The sequence below is a fragment of the Paramisgurnus dabryanus genome, chromosome 16 (assembly GCF_030506205.2).
Source record: "Paramisgurnus dabryanus chromosome 16, PD_genome_1.1, whole genome shotgun sequence".
Taxonomy (NCBI): domain Eukaryota; kingdom Metazoa; phylum Chordata; class Actinopteri; order Cypriniformes; family Cobitidae; genus Paramisgurnus; species Paramisgurnus dabryanus.
This window is the reverse complement of record NC_133352.1, coordinates 5450205-5473548: the sequence shown is the minus strand read 5'-3', so window position 1 is coordinate 5473548 and position 23344 is coordinate 5450205. Positions and strand designations below refer to the sequence as shown.

At 41.0% G+C, this 23344-nt stretch overlaps 1 long non-coding RNA gene across 2 annotated transcripts; it reads right to left on the bottom strand.

Moving 5' to 3' along the window:
* Positions 1 to 147: 147 nt before the first annotated feature.
* Positions 148 to 22815, bottom strand: LOC135749475 (uncharacterized). 2 transcript variants are annotated; one of them, XR_012335180.1, is made up of 5 exons: positions 22601 to 22815; positions 15121 to 15175; positions 14917 to 15018; positions 14256 to 14337; positions 148 to 361 (listed from the first exon to the last, which is right to left on the bottom strand). It is a non-coding gene; the product is annotated as an uncharacterized lncRNA (long non-coding RNA). The 2 variants fall into 2 exon arrangements; XR_010532392.2 differs by lacking the exons at positions 14256 to 14337; positions 14917 to 15018; positions 15121 to 15175; positions 22601 to 22815 and adding exons at positions 941 to 1199; positions 1271 to 1405.
* Between the last annotated feature and the right edge of the window lie 529 nt (positions 22816 to 23344).

The window sequence follows — 23344 nt, the reverse complement described above, 5'->3', positions numbered from 1 at the left end:
GTTCACTTAAAATGTTATAAGGAACCCAGGTTCATTCCACTGAATAAAATGAGCAAGAGACGTGGGTAGCAAAATAGAGTTTGTTTATTTGTACAAAAGTTTAAAATGCAGTAATAATAGTCACCCAGCCAATTGCTAAAGCTGGAAATCACAATCCACAATAAGGATTCACACATATTTCAGAGCTGTAGCCTATTGGCATCAGATGGGCTAAGAGAGGGAGCAAAAGAGGAGAATCACACTAAGTGCACACACGCACACACACACTCACTCCAATACCCGTGATTTTATCAGTGGTGCTCACACAGCATAACACAGCACACGGTGAAGGAAAGCCTCACTGCCGTCGGACACACAGCTCCTGTAATTGTGATACAAACAAAATAAATCAAATCAATAGAAAATAATCAATGAAAACTTATTAAATGCAGGGGAGCAAAAGAAGCCCTTCCAACATAAAGAAAAAGAAATAAATTCTAGCTTAAAAAGCTAGATAATAACACAAAAGAAAAAGGAAAAGAAATTTAAAGACAACAATGTCCAAGAGAAAAATCTCAGCATTCTGAATCAGTCCAAAATGAGAAACACCACAAAGGGAAAATGAAGAAATAAATAATCTGAATGAGCGCGGCCCTCGAACTCGTTATTTCCCAACGTACGAGGAAAATATCTTTAAATACAGTCACAGTAGGAGCAGGTTTTAACCAACAACTCCAAAATCGGGCCGCGCTAAATCACCCAGGACAAAAATGATGAAAACACACAGCAAAAATATAAAGAAAAAGAAACGAAAGCAAATCCAGCAGGAACAAAACAGCAGCGTGCTTCTATATGTAGTAGGGGAATGCAGCAAGCACAGTCTTAGCCCTAACAGATAATAAGATGATTAGTAAACTAGTGTTGGTTTATGAACAGCAATCGGAAATATAAACGCACATACCAAATAACGCAGCCGCTTGCCACACCAAAAAGCAGAGCTGACGTCAGTATCCACGGGATAGAAATGAAGTAGATGCCAAACAGCATATATTGGATAACCCAACTCAAACGGTAAACACACGGGAATGCTGCAGTAAAGATAAACATAGCTGACCCCCACACCACATCACCTAAAACCTCTGGCAATATATTAAATCTTACGTACCTGGGACTAGGCAGTGTAACGAGCCAGACCGCACGTAACGGTTGTTTACAATAGACTACAAATGACACAAAGCATTAGTGTTACTATACCATAATCCAGACAAAGCCGAACGCTAAAGATGCTTACCTCTTCAGTGTACACAAAGCCCCACAAAATGACACAAGCGGTGTTAGAATGTCCACACGGCTGTGTTTTAACCACAGACCTCTGTTGAATGCCGGTAAACAGGAAGAGCGCAGGCACAGAACAGATGACGCACATCCGGCCCGCACCAAACAGCCATTTATACACACCTCCCTGCGGGACGATAGGCTACCAATAACATGACGTCACTACAGGGGGGATCTAACTAATCTGCCACAATCTACCCCTACTTTTTGTATCGTCGCCCCGACGATAGAATACGGCAACCCCACAATTCCACTTATCTATTCCAAGGCCTGAAAATGACAGAGATCCCACTAGAGACAGACCCACCTCGGGGCACAGCCTCACCAGGCACCTCCACTGACCGTGGCAGGTGATGGACATTGGAGTGCTGGCCTGCTCTGGGTCTCGTTGATCTCCGCAAAGCCATTACCTCAGTGCCTGGTGGGCCTACAGACACAGTAACAGATCCCGGAGCGAGACCCATCTCTCCAGAACGATGCTGTCCTTGGGCCACTGGTATCCCAGGTACCGTCACTTGGGGGCAAGGGTCCAAGATATCCAAGGGAGCTTGAACAGCTGCAGGGACTAAATCACTAACAGCCGGACTCTGAGCCTGAGAGATTTCAGGGACATACAGTAGCAAATCGCCCTCGTCTGGCTCATCCTCTAAAGGCAGCCCCCCCTCCGCCAAAGGCCTATCCTGAGGGCTCGAAACTGGACGGTCCCCTAAAATCTTGGCCTTCAACAAAGAGCGATGAACATGCCTTACCTTACCCAACTCATCAACCGGTGCAACTGTATATACTGAACCCCCTTCAACAGGTGCCTTCACTACTTTATACACAACTGGGCTCCACAAGTCTTGGATCTTATGGCGACCTCTCATGCCACACTCACGGAGGTAAACCAACTGGCCCTCCTCAAGTGACACACACCTCATATTCCGATCATGATGTGATTTACGTCTCTCCACTGCCACCCTTAGCCGATCACGTGCCCCTTCAAAGGCCACATGGAGCCTAGTTTGATGTTCCACAACCCACTCATGAATATTACCTACCCCCACCTCCTGGACTCTGCCCAACAAAAAGTCAACTGGGAGCCGTGATTCTTGCCCAAACATTAGGAAATATGGGGACTAACCAGTGGTCTGATGCGGGGTGGTGTTATAACAGAAAAGTACTTGTGGAAGGCAAGACACCCAGTCCCTCTTCCGAGAAACAGGCAATGTGCGGAGGAGATTATGCAACGTCCTATTGAAGCGCTCGCATTGGCCATTACCAGCCGGATGGTAAGGAGTAGTGCGAGACTTCTCGACCTTGTACAACTGACAGAGCTGCTGGATGAGAGAGGATTCAAAGTTTCGGCCCTGATCGGAATGAATCCGACCAGGGACCCCAAACTTGTAAAACCACTCGGCCACAAGAACCTGGGCCACAGTCTCCGCCCATTGGTCCCGTGTGGGGACAGCCATGGTGTACTTCGTGAAGACATCATTCATCACAATGACATTTTCAACTCCTGAACGAGAGGGTTCAAGCACAGCGAAGTCAATGGCTACGATCTCGTTAGGTCTTGACGCCAACAAATGGCCCATAAAACTACAGGCAGTGGGACCCCCATGCTTAGCGACTTGGCACCTTTCACACTCCTGGCACCATCGTGCCACTTCTGAGGACATTCCAGGCCAATAGCACCACTGCTGTACCAACTCAGTGGTACGCTCATTCCCTTGGTGCCCATGCTCCTGATGAAGCTGCCTCAAAACCTCAGATTTTAAGGTAGTGGGTAATATCAATTGAAAACGCTCCTCACCCCCATCAGAGCGGAACACTCGTCGATACAATACACCCTCGCTCTCAATGAACCGATCCCACTGACGAAGCAGGATCAATCCCAGCCTAGACAACCGTTTGCGTTCTTCCGCTCTAGGGAACACCTTTCGTTTCCAAAAGGGCAAAATTTCATTAATCACAGGGTCTGCCTGTTGCAAAGAGCTCAATTCTGCAGTGGTATAACTGGGCAGGGCTGTGATCACCGCTTGAGTGGCTTGAACGGCTACCTGCGTACCAGCCCCCTGCTGTACAGCATGAGGAACTGCAGTGCCTGGAAGCAAGTCCCCTAACATGCTAGAGTCGAGTGGGTGCTGCCTCGACAGAGCATCTGCGTTTCTATTACATCTGCCTGATCGATACCTCACCTCAAAATCAAAAGCTGCAAGTTGTGCTGCCCAACGCTGTTCAGTCGCCCCAAGCTTTGCCGATGATAGATGGCTAAGGGGATTGTTGTCGGTGAAGACAACACATTTGTGCCCCAACAAATATTCCCGGAACTTTTCAGCCATGGCCCACTTGAGCGCCAAAAACTCTAATTTCATAGAGCTATAGTTGTTCATATTGCGCTCAGTGGGCCTAAGACTGCGGCTGGCATACGCAATTGGCCGCACGGTTCCACCCTGCTCTTGGGAAAGAACTGCCCCCAGACCACTAAAACTTGCGTCAACCTCCAGAATAAATGGTAAAGTAAAATCTGCGTAGGCAAGCACAGGGGCAGAGGTGAGTTTCCTCTTTAGAGCTTCAAAACTATCCTGACAAATCTCATCCCAGGCACCATTAAAACTCACCTCTCTACGTTTCTTTGTCTTACCACCTGCCAATTCGGCCACCAATTTATGCAGAGGGGCCGCCAACTTGGCAAACCCCTCGACAAAACGGCGGTAATAACTGGCAAAACCCAGGAACGAACGCAACTCGGACAGACTTGTAGGAGTGCGCCACTGAGATACCACCTCGATTTTACTTGGGTCTGTGGACACACCTTGGGACGACACCACATGCCCTAAATACTTTACCTCACGTTGAAAGAATGCACACTTCCCTAACTTGGCTTTTAGTCCTTCAGCCCCTAACCGACCCAAGACCACTTCCAGACGCTCCAGATGTTGAGCCACAGAGGAAGAGAACACCACGATGTCATCTAGGTACAAAAGCAAAGATTGGCATTGTTGGTCACCAAACAACCTCTCCATCAGACGTTGGAAGGTGCTGGGAGCGTTACAAAGACCAAATGGCATCCTATTCCACTCGAATAGGCCAAATGGGGTACAGAAAGCAGTCTTAGGCCGGTCAGCTTCAGTAACAGGCACCTGATTGTACCCGCTGGCTAAATCCATAGTGGAGAACCAGCGGACACCGGTCAGGGCATCAAGGGACTCCTCAATACGAGGCAAAGGGAAGGCATCCTTCCTAGTTTTAGAATTAAGTTGACGATAGTCTACGCACATTCGTAGACTACCGTCCTTTTTCTTAACTAAAACAATGGGCGACGCATAGGGGCTGCAGCTTTCTCTGATAACCTGTGCCTCAAGAAGTTGATTAATGTGGGACTTTACTACCTCATATTCCGAAGGTGGTATACGCCTGTACCGTTGCCTGACAGGGGTATCGTCCAGAAGCGGAATGTCATGGGACAAGAGGTTAGTGCACCCCAGATCACCCTCATGGGCTGAAAACACAAATTTGTATTTGTGAAGCAAGGCCCGGACCCGGCTTTGCTCTTCCCCTGCCAAAACTGACAAATCTATGGCATCAATCTGGTCCTCCACAATAGAGGGGACCAAGGAACTATGGGAGCCTACAGTAGGGGTTAAGGATCGTAATTCAGTAATACCTTCTGGCAAACTAATGACAAAGACACCACTCAATGTGCCTAAAGACGTCCTGGGGTAAAGAATTATTTCAGTGGTACCCACGTTCACCACCGGTATATACACCGTGCCCCGGGTCACTTGAACCAGTGCGGGGGAGGCCAACAAACCAGCAGGTAAGCCTGCATCTGGAGGCTCGAACAGCACGGTACCAGTAGCATAATGTTCTGAGCAGGTTGCGCTACCAACTTCATCGTACCACCTGGAATGTGACACACCCCCTGCCCCCGCACCCTAACCCCACCAACACGATCAACAGAGGTCTGGACACTAACCTTACTACAATGTTGTAATGCCCTTGTGACGGGACTAGGGGCCTGTGACACTGCCAGTAAATCAAAAAGGGATGTACCGTGTTGCCCAAAGAGTTCCTGGTAGCACCGGCCAAGGACATTCATCCCCAAAACACCCGGGACATGCCCACCGGTGCCACCAGGAGGATCTCGGACAACCAGCACTCCACACTCCGGTACTACCTTACCACAAAGTTCGACATCGAGCTCCATATACCCGATATAAGGAATCGCAAGACCATTCGCCGCGGTAAGTTGCAACCATTGACAAGACCTAAGACGCTCCTGCCTTCATGGTCCAGGCATTCCTTCCCGCTCCCAGCGCATTGCCTCGCTACGAACATCTAAGAGGGAAGAGGTAGGGTCACGGCGGACTAACTGTTTAAGTTCCCGACGAAGACCAATATCGAGCACATGCTCGACAAACTGGTCACGCAATAGAGCTTCTGCATTTGGTATGGCATGTGGCGACTGCTGTTTAACCCCCTTCAAGAGGCCCATCAATGCAATAGAGAACTCTAAAAGTGTTTCTCCTTCCTGCTGCCTCCTGGAGAAAAAGGCCTGTTGCAATGCTACATATGATAAAGAACACCCGTACAATTCCTTTAAGGCCTGCATTATCTTATCTGGATCCCCCCTCTGCCTCAGACCGATACCTGATCTTATCCCGAGCTTCTCCCTCTAGATTATCAAAAAGAAAGAATGCTTGATCAGCTCTGGACAAATGGCAAACCCGCATACAGGCCTGGGCCTCCTCTACCCATTCATTAATGGTAATACCGGGTCTACCGCTAAATTTTGGACACTTCCTATCTCGGGGTACAAACACAAATCTCTCAGTAGATGGGGCACTTGCACCAGCAGATTGCTGTGCACCAGAGGGTAAGGTGGTAGAAATAGGAGCTGTACTGGGACCTGGAATAACAATCTGGGTCTGTTCTTGTCTAAGTCTCTCATTATCAGCTCTTAATTGGGCCAGAAGATCCCGAAGTTCTTGTAATTCTTCTGCCATAGCTAAATTTTAGTAAAACACTTACCACCAGGCAAGGCGGGGCAGGAAGTAAATTTGGACCTGAAACACAATCAGGAGAGATGGCCAAAGAGACCCTTCAAAGAGAGTTCAATTCAATTCAATTCAATTTTATTTATATAGCGCTTTTCACAATTTGTGATTGTTTCAAAGCAGCTTTACAATAATAGAAGCAGTGGAAAGCATAAAAAAAACGACAGATATCACAACATAATACACGATAGCAGCTAAATTTGCTGCGGCTATGAATCAACATTATAAGCGTGCGTATTGCTAATGTAACGTAAAGAAGAGGGTGCTAAGTAAAGCCCAAGAAGGCTGCCTCCCCGGGTTGAAAAACCCCCTATGAGAAAAAAAACCCCAGACTCAGCAGGGGAAGTAAAAAAAAGTCTTAGGAGGAAAAAACCCTTGGGAGATATATTTATATATACATTGAAACGATTAAGGAGATTAGGCGGAGGTAAAGCGGGTTCTGCTGGTGGTCGTTGGTCATGCATCAGCTGGGCATCACGTTGACGGTCTGCCGGTGAGTCAGAGGTGTGCCAACTTTCACATTTACCGGAACTGGGTCTGTTTGTCTCAAGTGTCCTCAGAGACGAGGACGAGACATGAAGAAAGAAAAACAAAACCCAATTAGCGTAGGGGCCATTCATATGTATACACATGTACATATACACAAACATACATGTATATATATATATATATACTTATACATACATACATACATACATACATACACACACACATACATATACGTATTGAAGATACATCATCCCAGTGACAGACTCTGCACAGTTCGGTTTAGGGAGAATGAGAAAAATGCACGGGACGGCGAATGTTTTTAGGAAATGGATGCAGTGACGCCCTTTTAAGGACTGAAGTCCCGCCCCCGACTAGTGGGCTTAACACCACAAATCTATACCCACCGAGCTTTATTAAAATCCGGACGAGCAAGGGAGTAAAGGGGAGACGGGGACGTGACTGCGCCAGTCATCTCCCTGATGCCTGTCTAGGCTTCACAGTACTCCCCTACTCGACTCAGAAACCTTAGGTGGAGGGCCGAACAAGTGATAACATAATTCCATACATAATTTTCAATCACTCCTCTGCGCTTGGCAATTAATGGCCCGATTCGGGGTTTTATTGGTCTAGTGTTGAAGTTTTGGCCTTGTATTGTGGTTTGTATGTGCACAAAGTAGCGTTTCTTTTCCTTATATGTAGCCTTTTCTATTTTATACGTGAAATTTGTTTTTGAGAGTTTATGCCTCGGCCCATGGTTTGCTGCAAATATGTAAACAAGTAAGGAGAGATTAAACATTTTCTTAAGTTTATTAATAGCATTTACCATGCTTTGAAATGTTGACGAAAATTAGGATTTAGTTTATTTATTTATCAGGTTGTACAAGCTATCTATTGTGAGATGAGTACCATTACTAAAACAAATTATGTGAATGCCTTGTTAAAGAGAAAAGTTTTAAGTCTAGATTTAAAGGTATCTATTGTGTCTGATTCTCGGACAACGGTTGGTAAATCATTCCAGAGCTTAGGGGCTAAGTAGGAAAAGGATCTTCCACCTTTAGACACTTTTGATATTTTAGGGATAACTAAGAGACCAGAGTTTTGCGAACGCAGTGCACGTGATGGATTGTATTCTGATAGTAATTCTCTAAGATATGAGGGTGCTAGGCCATTTAAGGCTTTGTAGGTGGTAAGTGATATTTTAAATTGTATGCGATAATTAACTGGTAGCCAGTGTAAAGATGCTAGAATTGGACTTATGTGGTCATACTTCTTAGATCTAGTAAGCACTCTTGCAGAAGCGTTTTGAATTAGCTGCAGCTTGTTTACCTGATTTGCATGGCATCCCCCAAGTAGCGAGTTACAATAGTCTATTCTAGAGGTCATAAAAGCATGGATAAGCTTCTCTGCGTCAGATGTAGACAGTATATAGCGGAATTTTGAGATATTTCTAAGATGGAAGAATGCTGTGCGGCAGACGTTGCCGATATGACTATCGAAGGATAAATTGCTGTCGAACATCACACCTAAGTTCCTAACCGAGGAAGATGGTACCACAGTGCAGCCATCTATGTGCAACTTGTAATCTGACATATTATGTTTGTAGCGATTCGGTTCAATAATAAGCATCTCTGTCTTATTGGAGTTGAGCTTAAGAAAGTTATATGCCATCCAGTCACTAACATCGCTAATGCAGTCTGTTAGCTTAGAAAACGTGTGGGTTTCGCTGGGATGTGAGGAAATGTAAAGCTGGGTATCATCCGCATAGCAGTGAAAACTTAGGTTATGTTTCCTGATAATGTCTCCTAGAGGTAACATATATAATGAGAACAGGATAGGACCTAAAACTGATCCCTGCGGTACACCATATTTAACCAGGGAGTGATATGACTGTTCCTCATTTACATAAACAAAGTGATAGCGATTGGTTAGATACGACCTAAACCAGGCTAACGCCTGACCACTGATACCAACATAGTTTTCTAGTCTATTGAGTAAGATTGTGTGGTCTATTGTGTCAAAGGCTGCGCTAAGGTCTAGTAATATAAGAATTGAGATTTCACCACGATCGGATGTTAATAGGAGGTCATTTGTAACTCTAAGCAACGCTGTCTCTGTGCTATGGTGGGGCCTGAATCCTGATTGGAACTTTTCATACGTACTATTATTTGTCAAGAATGTGCGTAACTGGCTTGCCACTACTTTTTCTAATATTTTCGAAAGAAAAGGGAGATTTGAGATTGGTCTAAAGTTATTAAGCTCTCCCTGATCAAGCTGTGGTTTTTTAATCAGCGGTTTAATAACTGCTAGCTTGAAAGCTGTTGGAACGTATCCTATTTTTAACGATGAGTTAAAGATATTTAGAACCGGGGTTGACACTACAGGGAATACCTCTTTAACCTGTTAAACCTTTAACCTATTAATCATGAAATTTACATGCCCACACTAAAACAGCTGTAGTTCCAAAACCCTTGTGACCTACAGACACAATTTTGATATCTCTAAAAAGAAGACACTTGTGTCTTTACTTCTCAGTTATCAGAATTCAGATAATAAAAAAAGCTAAATGTTATAGACACTGAAGTGTGGTGAAAATGTTTTATTAATATTAAACGTGTTTTTATTTAATTAATAATGTCATATTAAATGTGCCATACCAACCCAAATACAACATAGACTTAAGACCACATGTCTGACCAATCTATGTTTCAAATTTGAAGATGATATGATAAAAAATAAGGTTACTGTAAGCTTTGATCTTCACCATGGCACATTTCAAAAAATGGCCACTGGGCTGCTCCAAATCATCACCTGCTATAATGATGTAGAATAAAGTAGAAAAAGCTTTATAAATTACTTATTTACATGTGGTTATTACCTAGAGTATGTATCTACAAAACTTTATTTATTACATAAAAACATTGTATACACATTTGACAAAAATGTGTTATAATTTAAATATTGAAATAAACTAGTAACCGTAAACTACACAGAACATAGTAATTATGAAGCTTTTAAAATATAAATAAAACTATTTACATTGTGGACACCTCATGTTTTACAAACTAAAGCACTCACCAGTTGTTGTGAAGTGATAAAAGAAGCATTCATATTAATGGCGGTGACGTATCTCTATCGCGAGTAAATTGCGTAACCATTCATTCACTGATGGGCGATAGAAAAGCACACAGACAGCGATCTGTTACTAATAATAAGCTTTTGTCCTCACAATATACATTCAGAGTACTTGCATAATGTTAGGTACATCAACAATGTCTGCAAAATAGCGAATGTGCATCAGAATGACAAAGTAGACTAAGTTACTGCAGATAACAGGTGCACGAAAATAACACACAAAAACATCAATAAAACACTAAACTTATTAGCTGTATGTGAAATATTAATCATAATGTGTGTGTGTGTGTGGACTCATTTTAAACATAATACTCTGACTGACCTGATCGCGTATGCCTTTTCCATAGTAGAATCGCGCTGCGTGTGCAGTTGTTGAATAACAATATGGATTTAGGATTATTTTATGCAAAATCCCATGGAAACAACAAAGAAATATCAATATTTCTCATATGTAATACGTTTGTGGACTAAAACTGCGAATGGATGTTATATTGTGAATGCTAAGCAATGAGATTTCAGCAGTGTGAACTCGTCTAAAGTTACGAGGGAGGCGCAGTTTCATAATAAGAGCGTGAAGTCATTTTATGAATGAACAAATTTAAATATGACCTTGTTGCATAAAATGTATTATTAGTTTTGCTAGAGCATTTATTTCATGGAACAGCACTTAGAAATGAAATCTAAACCCTTCAACCTTTCTAATGATATATGGCATGACAAGTTTAATAACCTTCTTCATCAGTATAATGTATTGTAAACTTAATAGTTTGTAAACAAAAACGCGTCTGTACCACGCACGGGCCCGTCCGCCTTAACAGGTTAAGTAGTTTTGTGGGAACGGGGTCTAATATACAGGACGATGATTTGGATGATGTGACTAGTTTAGAGAGCTCATCTATTGTAGTAGGTTTAAATGAATCAAAATGTTCATATGGTAATCTAGTGTTTAGTGAACTAATGGGTAGAGTGATGGCTGCTTGGGTAGTTACGATGTTTTCCCTAATAGCCGTAATTTTGTTAGAAAAGAAGTTCATGAAATCGTTACTATTGTGTTGAAGTTTACTATTGGTTTCTGTTTGTTCTTTGTTTCTTGTCAGTTTTGCAACTGTGCTAAAGAGGAAACGAGGGTTATTATGATTCTCATTTATAAGCTTGCTAAGATATGTAGATCTGGCGGTTTTAATAGCCTGTCTGTAGTGTTTAACACTCTGTTTCCATGCTGCGCGCCATACTTCTAACTTTGTGCTTCTATAATTTCTATAATAGCTGCCTTTTTAAGGGCTGCTGTGTGATGGTCATACCATGGAGCTGGCGGTTTTTCTTTGAATCTCTTTTTTCGAATGGGAGCAACGGCATCCAATGTGTTAGAACAGACATTGTTTAGGTTTTCTATTTCAATATCTAGATCGTCACAGTTATCTGCTACATGTTTCATTTGGGACAGGTCTGGAAGAGTGCTAATAAAGCTATCTTTAGTGGTGGAAATTATTGTTCTGGCTAGTCGGTAGCATGTTGTAGATTGAGTGATCCTATCTAGAAGTACAGTGTATGACACAAGGTAATGGTCAGAAACTGCATCACTCTGAGGTGATATTTCGACGTCATTAATATTGAGTCCGAGTGACAGAATTAAGTCTAATGTGTGATTACGAGTATGCGTTGGCCCTGTCACGTTTTGTCTAATATTGAGAGAATTTAGAACATCTATAAACGCACGTCCTAATGCGTCTTTTGGGTTGTCCACATGGACATTAAAATCACCAACAATAAGAGCTTTATCTACAGTGACTACAAGCTCAGATAGGAAATCTGCTATTTCATTAAGGAAATCTGCATGGTGGCCCGGTGGTCTATAGATTGTCGCTAAAGCAAAAGAAAGCTGTTTGTGGTTACGATCAGTTATTTCCATATTTAACAACATTACTTCAAATGATTTAAATTTTAGCTCAGATTTTTGGTTTACTTTAAACATTGTGTTGTATATTGTAGCTACACCACCCCCTCTCCCATTTAATCGAGGTTCGTGTTTATAATAATAGTCTTGTGGGGTGTATTCATTTAAACTAATGTAGTCGTCTGCTTTAAGCCAGGTTTCTGTTAAACAGAGTACATCTAAGTTTTGGTCTGTAATTATTTCATTGACAATAGGTTCTTTATTGGTAAGCGATCTAATGTTAAGAAGGCCAAATTTTAAGATTCGAGATTCATCTGTTAATGTATTGTTTTCTAATTTTATTTGAATCAGATTTGTACCAGATGTAACAAGCGGTGCCCTGTATTTATATGTTCGGGGAACAGATACAGTTGAAATGTGCTGATATTTCGGTAAGATTGACTCGAAGTGCTGGGATATATGTGATCTTGACATATCACGGCAGCTAACAGATGGACGGTTAAGCCGATCCGTCTGTTTCCTGACCTGGGCCCTGGATAGTCATACTATATCAGAATTAAGACTATTGATCAGTTTTTTAGTGAGTATAGCACTTCCTTCCGATGACGGATGAAGGCCATCTCGGGTTAGGAGAAATGGTCTTCCCCAGAAATGCTTCCAATTGTCTATAAACCCTACGTTATGCTGAGGGCACCACTTTGACATCCATCCATTGAGAGACACTAATCTACTATGTGTTTCATCTCCCCGGTAGGCGGGGAGGGGACCAGAGCATATTACATTGTCTGACATTGTTTTTGCAATTTCACACATCTCCTTAATATTATCTTTGGTGATTTCCGACTGGCGGAGCCTAGTGTCATTCGTGCCGGCGTGAATAACAATCTTAGAAAACTTCCGCTTAGCATTAGCCAGCACTTTAAGTTTGGATCTAATGTCAGACGTTCTGGCTCCCGGTATACAGTCGACTATGGTGTTTGGTGCCTCAATGTTAGTGTTCCGGAGTATAGAATCTCCAATGACCAGGGCACTTTTAAAAGGTGTTTCAGCTGGTATACTCCTTAGGGGATCGAATCTGTTAGAAATTGTCGTTACGTTATGGGTCTTAGAAGGACGCCTTATATGACTATGCCGCCTAACAGTCACCCAGTTTGACCGCCGACTTGACTCTGATGACGGAACCGAGCCATGTGTATTTTGATAAACACTATGCGCGCTCGATACAGTATTTGTAATATTTATATTAGCATCTGATGTCGGAACCGAGCCATTAGTCTTTTCGCTCGATAGATTATTTGCGACAGTAACATTAGCGGTTTTGCTATCCTCAACTAGCGTTCGGATGCGCGATTCTAGTTCAGCAACCTTCTCAGTTAACCTTAATACTTCATTACACTTAGTGCATGTAAACCCCTCTATGCTAACAGCAGAAGCTAAACTATACATGTGGCAAGTAGTACATGTTACAATAACAAGCGGAGTCTTACCGCTTTCATGCTGGGCGATGGCGTCTTCGTTTACCCGAACGCGGTCCCCGGAGCTGCATCGCGTGGGGTGTTCGGTTGTGACACGCCTCGGTCGCCTGCGAACGTCTGGGGCCAGGGTGATGTTTGGCTTGCCGAATCTGCGAAGGCCGGGCAGCGGTTCCTCCACAGCTTCCCGATCGCTTTCATGTCGTTCACAGTCCGTGAAGCTGCATCGCGTGGAATGCATGTTTGTTGCTCGCTTGTGGACGTCGGAAGGCAGGGTGAAGTGGGCGCTGTACCTCGCCTTGGATCTGCTAAAACCGGGAAACAACTCCTCCACAGCTTCCCGCTCAGGTGAGGATAGGTCAGAAAAGCATATATCAGATGAATCCGCCATTAGATCGGAAAATGCTAGCTTCAGCCAGAGTCTACACTGCTGTCTTGTTCCTGTGAAATGATAAGAAAACAAGTAATGGCAATACCAGCTGGTAAAGTAATATTCACCCATGTCTCTGTTCAATTTAGTGGATCCTGCCGACTACGCCAAAATGTGGCAAAGTGGTCTTTTTGCAGTAATATTCAACACTCAAAAGATATACAATAGACTACGCCACCCTGGGACTATGCCAGGGAATCACAGTTCACTTAAAATGTTATAAGGAACCCAGGTTCATTCCACTGAATAAAATGAGCAAGAGACGTGGGTAGCAAAATAGAGTTTGTTTATTTGTACAAAAGTTTAAAATGCAGTAATAATAGTCACCCAGCCAATTACTAAAGCTGGAAATCACAATCCACAATAAGGATTCACATATATTTCAGAGCTGTAGCCTATTGGCATCAGATGGGCTAAGAGAGGGAGCTAAAGAGGAGAATCACACTAAGTGCACACACGCACACACACACTCACTCCAATACCCGTGATTTTATCAGTGGTGCTCACACAGCATAACACAGCACACGGTGAAGGAAAGCCTCACTGCCGTCGGACACAAAGCTCCTGTAATTGTGATACAAACAAAATAAATCAAATCAATAGAAAATAATCGATGAAAACTTATTAAATGCAGGGGAGCAAAAGAAGCCCTTCCAACATAAAGAAAAATAAATAAATTCTAGCTTAAACAGCTAGATAATAACACAAAAGAAAAAGGAAAAGAAATTTAAAGACAACAATGTCCAAGAGAAAAATCTCAGCATTCTGAATCAGTCCAAAATGAGAAACACCACAAAGGGAAAATGAAGAAATAAATAATCTGAATGAGCGCGGCCCTTGAACTCGTTATTTCCCAACGTACGAGGAAAATATCTTTAAATACAGTCACAGTAGGAGCAGGTTTTAACCAACAACTCCAAAATCGGGCCGCACTAAATCACCCAGGACAAAAATGATGAAAACACACAGCAAAAATATAAAGAAAAAGAAACGAAAGCAAATCCAGCAGGAACAAAACAGCATTGTGCTTCTATATGTAGTAGGGGAATGCAGCACGCACAGTCTTAGCCCTAACAGATAATAAGATGATTAGTAAACTAGTTATGGTTTATGAACAGCAATTGGAAATATAAACGCACATACCAAATAACGCAGCCGCTTGCCACACCAAAAAGCAGAGCTGACGTCAGTATCCACGGGATAGAAATGAAGTAGATGCCAAACAGCATATATTGGATGTCCCAACTCAAACGGTAAACACACGGGAATGCTGCAGTAAAGATAAACATAGCTGACCCCCACACCACATCACCTAAAACCTCTGGCAATGTATTAAATCTTACGTACCTGGGACTAGGCAGTGTAACGAGCCAGACCGCACGTAACGGTTGTTTACAATAGACTACTGTGGGATTTTTATGTTGTTTTAATCAGTATGTCATGTTATAATTGATATGTGCCATTATGCTTTCTGTGCTGAGATATGTGAGAGACTGTCTGTGTGTAAAGTTGAGAGGCTGTGGTTTCGGTTGGGGGAGAAACCCGCAAACGCTGATAACAAAGCCCTGAAGGGAAAACACGCAGAACAGACGGTTTCAATAAACAAGTTGTTTGCTTTATAATTATGTTATATTTAGAGAAAGTGAAAATTAGTATGTTTAACTAATGAATGCATTTAACCAATTCATGAACAATGGAGTACTGTTGTGTTGTTGAATAATTATGTTTTACATATTTACTGCCTACATTTCATGCTGATTGCTAAAAGTGTTAAAGTTACAAAGATGTCCAAATAAGGACTGTGGAAATTGATTTTGTTCCATTTTATATTTCTTTAATTAATCATTTTATTCTATAAACATTGTGTGTTTCATATATGCACTGAGCTATTATGTAAAAATGAGTTGTTTATGTTTGAGAGTGGAAAGTTACCAGCTTTTGTATGTGTGTAAAAGCTGCAAGGAGCATCAGCTAGGAATTTACGCCTGGCATTGATCAAGATAAGAGAGAGGCCTGAGGGGGAAAAGCAAACAGGCAACTATTTTATTAACTAATGCTTTAATGTTCACAGGATAAAATATGCAATGTATTTCTTACTTAATCAGTATTAATCATTGAATAATTGATGTAATAAATATAAGATGTTGTCTTTGATAAATTTGTATTAACCAATGAAATGAAGGTTGCATACAGAATAACTTAATGGGGGCAGGGCAGCTCAACCTTGAAGAAACAGAATCTCCTGTGTTTGTTCTTCGTGTCTGTGTGTGTCCATTTTTGCCTACAGGCTAAAATTGGGTGTGGTGAGGGAGTCTGATTCACGAGAAAAAGCAGCCTTTGTGGGTGGAGATTTTCTGAAGAAAGATCGACGTCACATATTATATAAATCAGTGTTTCCCAATCCTGGTCCTCGAGGCCCCCCTGACAGAAAGTTTTAGATGTCTCCTTATTTAACACACCTGATTCAACTTATCAGCCTACTTTAAAAATGGTTAACGTGTCTCCCTAACGAGCTGATGAGTTAAATCAGGTGTGTTAAATAAGGAGACATCTAAAACTTTCTGTCAGGGGGGCCTCGAGGACCAGGATTGGGAAACACTGATATAAATAATTGTCAAAAAAGAGGCTGTGTGTCTTCGCTTACCAGATGTGGTCATGAGAAGATCCAGCGCGCTGTTAAACTTTTTCATATCTGATCAATAAATATTTTAACTTAGATATTTGTATCTTGTGCCTTTCCTCTAAATTATGAACATGCAATGGACGCCTTAAAGTCCAACAATTGGTGACCGCCGACGTTTTGTGGAGGGAAAGGAGAGAGTGAGAGGAAGGAGGGTTTCACATTGAAGAAACCAGAGTAAGGGAGGGCTCCATTTCAACACAAAAAGAGCGCTCTACTAAAACAAGGTAAGCAGAAGCCTGTTTTATCGAATTCTGCTATTTGGATATACCAAATTACTTGTGTTTATAAGGAGATCCGAACTGAATTACAAATTTACATTTTTGTAAATTGATCAGAGTGAAAAAGTTTTTGACATCATTGAATTTTGTTGTTAAATAAAAGGTTGAGGATTCCTTTAACGCATTAGGCGTTATAAAATACCAACTCGGGTTGAAGCCTGTAGGGGGTTGAGAAACCAATGGGTGGAGGGCCCAGGAACCATCTAATTGAGTACAGTATTAAATTTAAGGGTTGAGAAACCTTTAGGTGAAAGTCCTAGGAATAATCTAACTGAGTACAGTATTAAATTTATGGGTTGAGAAACCTTTAGGTGAAAGTCCTAGGAATAATCTAATTGAGTACAGTATTAAATTTATGGGTTGAGAAACCTTTAGGTGAAAGTCCTAGGAATTATCTAATTGAGTACAGTATTAAATTTAAGGGTTGAGAAACCTTTAGGTGAAAGTCCTAGGAATTATCTATACAGTATTAAATTAAGGGTGTGGGAACCTTTGGGTTAAAGGCCCAGGAAATTCCATTGTGCACTTGATTCTGCAGTTGTATTTGGGTATATTTAATTTTGACATTATATATATAGAGGAATTGTATTTACAGTTGTATAAAGAATGGTTGAATTTCAGAAAGAGTGTGATGAATATGTGTGTTCACCGGTGTATGTGAAATGGAAAAAAGGCTAATAGTTTGGAAAGGGACCAACTGTAAAAGACTCAGAGAAAGAGTTGAGAATTTGGACAAGATTGGCTCTGGTTGCTGCTGCCATGCAGGCTATTAAATCAAATAGAAAAGGGGAAGTTTACAGTGGTGCAGCTGCAAAGCCAAAGGAAGTTAAACAAGGAAACAGTCAGCCAGACTCAAGTGTGACACCTACGGCTCCTCCTCCAGCTCCACCCCCAGTGAAATCGATCTACCCCTCCTTGCACACACCTCCTCCTTATGAGAAAGCCAAAGCCCCAATGCAACAGCCTGTTTTTCAAATCAATAGCGGTGAATTGAATGTAGATGTAGATTTTATTTGTGTGAAAATGTAGTGTGTCTGTGATATAGTGAGTCTGTTAAAACCATAAATGGGATTGAGCAAAATTTAGCAGAAAGACAGAAGCGAAGCTTTGAAAGAAAAACAACAAATTGGAGAAAAAGGGTAGAGACCAAGTCATTAAATGTGGAAATAAAGATGAACAATTAAAAAAGGACAGAAAAGTTGTTAAAAGGTGAATGACATAGATAAATTATAGAAAGATAAATTGTTACAAAATGAAGAGGAGTCTTCATCTGATAATGGAAGGTGGTCACAAGATAAATTTTATTTTAAATTGAAAGGCAATATTTTGCAATGGGTTAAGTTAAACCTTGAAAGGCTGAAAGCTCTCATCCTTTGACATTCAAGAAAGTGACTAAAAAGCTGGCAAGAAACAGACAATGAAAAACTGTGTGTGACATCAAAGTGTTGGAGTTGCAAAGAGAGGAGTAACTCATAAACTGGACTGAGAACACATTCTATTTGAATGGAACTATAATTGAACTCAAGCAGTGAAGGGGGCACTGCATATGGTCAGAGACAATTACAAGGATGAAACACCAAAAAGACTGAGTGGAATCCAGAAAGAGACTAACAAAGACAATAATGTTCTTGGAGGCAAGATAAACTGGACAATACTTCACTGGACACTGAACTTTTTCATCTTCATACGAGCCTTTGAGTGAAAAAGGGGAAAGAGTAAACAGCCGTTCAATGTTTAGTAAAGACCTTGTTACTATAGGGACACAGACAATCTTTATGAGAAAATCAGCTAGACACATTTAAAGGCTGATCAAGAACTTTGTTGTTAGGTGTGACTACCTGTTCTGAAATCAAATCAGACTCCTATTAATCTGACAGGAAGAAATGCATAATTGAATTTGGTATCTACAGAGGAAGTTAGAACTCCAATGATGGTATTAAGCTAAAAAGCAAATATATATGGCATAGAACAGCTATGGCATAAAGGAAATTAAAATAGATAAAATAAATAAATTGAAAAAGAAAAAAAGAACACCATAGAACACTATAAAAGGTATACAAGAAAAGCTGTGACAATAGAAAAATAACTCGTTATTGTGACAAACTTTGTATTTAAGGAAATTGCCAGCCCAGACATCATATATGTGCATGAAGGTGTTCACATGGCAGATCTCATCACTGAGGGTGAGCCACATGATTGCATACCATTGACTGATATAGAAATTGTTATTATTATAATTAATTGTAATTGTTATACCATTGACTGAAAAAGCAAACAAATTGAGAGATGGTTTGTTCGCGGTACCACTGACAACTCCCCCACCGGTAATCTCAATGTTTACAGATGGTTGTTGTTTTAGAGCATCAGATGGTTCGCTACAGGCAGGCTTTGCTGTGGTTGAGCAAGTTGAGGGTGATTTTGTGACTAGAGTGAGTGGTAAATTGGAGGGTAAGCAGTCAGCACAGAGAGCTGAAATGGTAGCTGTTATCAAAGCCTTGCACTACACTGGTGAAGAGAGGGTGATTATTTATAGTGACTCTGCATATGTGATTGGTGCAGTATATATGGAACTGCCATATGGCAGATAGGTGGGTTTGAAACCAGGAAAGGCCGGCCTATAGTAAATGCTAGCAAAGCCTGACACATACTACAGGCTGTGAAGGTACCTAATGAAGTGGCTGTTGTCAACTGCCTAATAAACCACTTATATCCCCAACCATGGTTTCCCAAGACAAAGTTAGATCTGACAAACTGACAAACACGCAATGGAATTGACATATAGTTTCGGGGCTGCTTATCACCCCAATGTTAGAGCAAAGATGAAATAATGAACCTGACTTTGACATTAAAATTTGACTTGACAAAATCTGTGCACAGACAAAAATAACATGGCTTGAGGCATTACCAATTGCATTAATGTCTATTCGCTCTTCTGTTAACAGGATTTCTGGTTTCACAACCTTTGAATTGCTTACAGGTCGTCAGTTTCCGGGTCCGAGGAATGCCCTGGTGAAGGACCCTATAATGCCACTAACTAATGATGTTTATTTCTACAAACTAACTGCTATGATTAAACATTTTTCTTGCCAGGCTACCACAAAACGAAATTGTGAAAACGACCCAGCTGTTACAAATGATGATTGGGTTTCTAACAGACAAAGGTGTGGACCTGAGGACTCAGGTCCAAGAGAGGGAGAGTGTTGAAAGTGAAAGTGAATCAGCTGGAATACAGAGAGAACAAACAGGAAGTGAAACATCAGTGGTAACACTCGCACAACACCAACAACAAAGTCAACAAACACTATGTAAAATTGTGCATAAAAAAGGTGACATTTTTTCCAGCACAGCAACAGAATCCCTAGCACACTGTGTGAGCACAGATTGTGCCTACGGAGCAGGTATAGCCGTACAGTTCAAAGCGAAGTACGGTACACAAAAGGTTGTAAGATAGAACAAACACACAGGTGAATGTGCAGTTACCCATGAGGACGACGGCAGATTGATTTTTCATTTACTAATAAAACAAAATTGTACTGATTTACCAACATATGAGAATTTTACCTACAGCCTCAGATGTATGAGAGAGTGGTGTGAGAAAGAAAACATAACAAGTGTATCCACTCCCCGGCTGGGGTGTGGCCTGGATAAATTGGATTTCCACAAAGTGCTGGAAATCCTGACAGAAGGGTTTAGAGACCTGAATATCACAATTGCCATATATTCATTATAACCTGATTAACATTTTAATGCTTAAGAGTTTTGAGTTTTCTATAATTATTACATTTTACATTACTGTTGATTTTCTTAAAGTTTCGTATAATATTATAGTTTACTTTTCCTGTGTGGATTTGAGTCCACAAGAATGAAGTTGTACAGAACCTCGAGGAGGATGGAGAAGAAAATGTGTGACCTCTTTCAGAGGTCAAGAGAGGGAATTGTGGGATTAATGCTGGAATGGGAATGCTGCAGTAACAACATGATCTCACAAAGTTCCGTGGGATAGTCACGGAATTTTTTGCTCATTTTTCCGTGGCATTCTCACGGATCTCCGCATATTTCCGTGGCCCTGCCACGGACTTTCTTTTCCGTGGCATTCTCACGGATTGGTTACTCAACTGCTTTTTCCTATTTTCAAACCATTGTCGCTTCGGTTTAGGGTTAGATTTGGTGTTTGCGTTAGTATGTCACTTTAAGTATTGGTTTATACTATTTTTTCTGATGTATTCTTTTATATTTTCTAAACTTTAATCAATTGTCGCCTGGTGTTGGGGTTAGAGTTGGGTTTGGGTAGGGATGTCATTTTATGTAAATCTAACCCTAAACCGAAGCGACAATGGTAAGAAAATAGGACAAAACAGTTGAGTAACCAATCCGTGAGAATGCCACGGAAAAGAAAGTCCGTGGCAGGGCCACGGAAATATGAGGAGATCCGTGAGAATGCCACGGAAAAATGAGCAAAAAATTCCGTGACTGTGCCACGGAAATTCGTGAGATCAGGTTGTGCAGTAAAGATAAACATAGCTGACCCCCACACCACATCACCTAAAACCTCTGGCAATATATTAAATCTTACGTACCTGGGACTAGGCAGTGTAACGAGCCAGACCGCACGTAACGGTTGTTTATAATAGACTACTGTGGGATTTTTATGTTGTTTTAATCAGTATGTCATGTTATAATTGATATGTGCCATTATGCTTTCTGTGCTGAGATATGTGAGAGACTGTCTGTGTGTAAAGTTGAGAGGCTGTGGTTTCGGTTGGGGGAGAAACCCGCAAACGCTGATAACAAAGCCCTGAAGGGAAAACACGCAGAACAGACGGTTTCAATAAACAAGTTGTTTGCTTTATAATTATGTTATATTTAGAGAAAGTGAAAATTAGTATGTTTAACTAATGAATGCATTTAACCAATTCATGAACAATGGAGTACTGTTGTGTTGTTGAATAATTATGTTTTACATATTTACTGCCTACATTTCATGCTGATTGCTAAAAGTGTTAAAGTTACAAAGATGTCCAAATAAGGACTGTGGAAATTGATTTTGTTCCATTTTATATTTCTTTAATTAATCATTTTATTCTATAAACATTGTGTGTTTCATATATGCACTGAGCTATTATGTAAAATGAGGTGTTTATGTTTGAGAGTGGAAAGTTACCAGCTTTTGTATGTGTGTAAAAGCTGCAAGGAGCATCAGCTAGGAATTTACGCCTGGCATTGATCAAGATAAGAGAGAGGCCTGAGGGGGAAAAGCAAACAGGCAACTATTTTATTAACTAATGCTTTAATGTTCACAGGATAAAATATGCAATGTATTTCTTACTTAATCAGTATTAATCATTGAATAATTGATGTAATAAATATAAGATGTTGTCTTTGATAAATTTGTATTAACCAATGAAATGAAGGTTGCATACAGAATAACTTAATGGGGGCAGGGCAGCTCAACCTTGAAGAAACAGAATCTCCTGTGTTTGTTCTTCGTGTCTGTGTGTGTCCATTTTTGCCTACAGGCTAAAATTGGGTGTGGTGAGGGAGTCAGATTCACGAGGAAAAGCAGCCTTTGTGGGTGGAGATTTTCTGAAGAAAGATCGACGTCACATATTATATAAATAATTGTCAAAAAAGAGGCTGTGTGTCTTCGCTTACCAGATGTGGTCATGAGAAGATCCAGCGCGCTGTTAAACTTTTTCATATCTGATCAATAAATATTTGAACTTAGATATTTGTATCTTGTGCCTTTCCTCTAAATTATGAACATGCAATGGACGCCTTAAAGTCCAACACTACAAATGACACAAAGCATTAGTGTTACTATACCATAATCCGGTATCAGACAAAGCCGAACGCTAAAGATGCTTACCTCTTCAGTGTACACAAAGCCCCACAAAATGACACAAGCGGTGTTAGAATGTCCACACGGCTGTGTTTTAACCACAGACCTCTGTTGAATGCCGGTAAACAGGAAGAGCGCAGGCACAGAACAGATGACGCACATCCGGCCCGCACCAAACAGCCATTTATACACACCTCCCTGCGGGACGATAGGCTACCAATAACATGACGTCACTACAGGGAGGATCTAACTAATCTGCCACATACAGTTTAACTTGAATACTACTAGTAGTAGTAGCAGTAGTTTATTTTCTCCAGTCATTCAAACATAACAACATACACAAACAAAAATTTTATAATACAGAAATGACTGAAGGGGTTTAGGCTGAAGTGAAACACTTATTAATGCCTAACCCTATTTACAACCACTTTTAAATACCCAACATGTGGCAACAAACAGAAAACAGCAAAGTAAAAACAGATATGAGAATATTACCACCTATATATGAACAGCTCATACAGATAACATATTAATAAAAAATATTTTTCAAATATAAGCCATTACTAATAACATTACCAGATCACATTATCTATTATCCTCTAAACAGTCCATTACCCTAATACTGCCGTGTATCATTACATAATACACCGGCCTTCTACTAGTTTTGAACCAAACAATATCATTCTAATGCGATATAACTACCAATCACTTTTAATTTTAATTTTTTTTAAACACCTTTATTGATATAGATTATTTTATTTTGTCATCCAG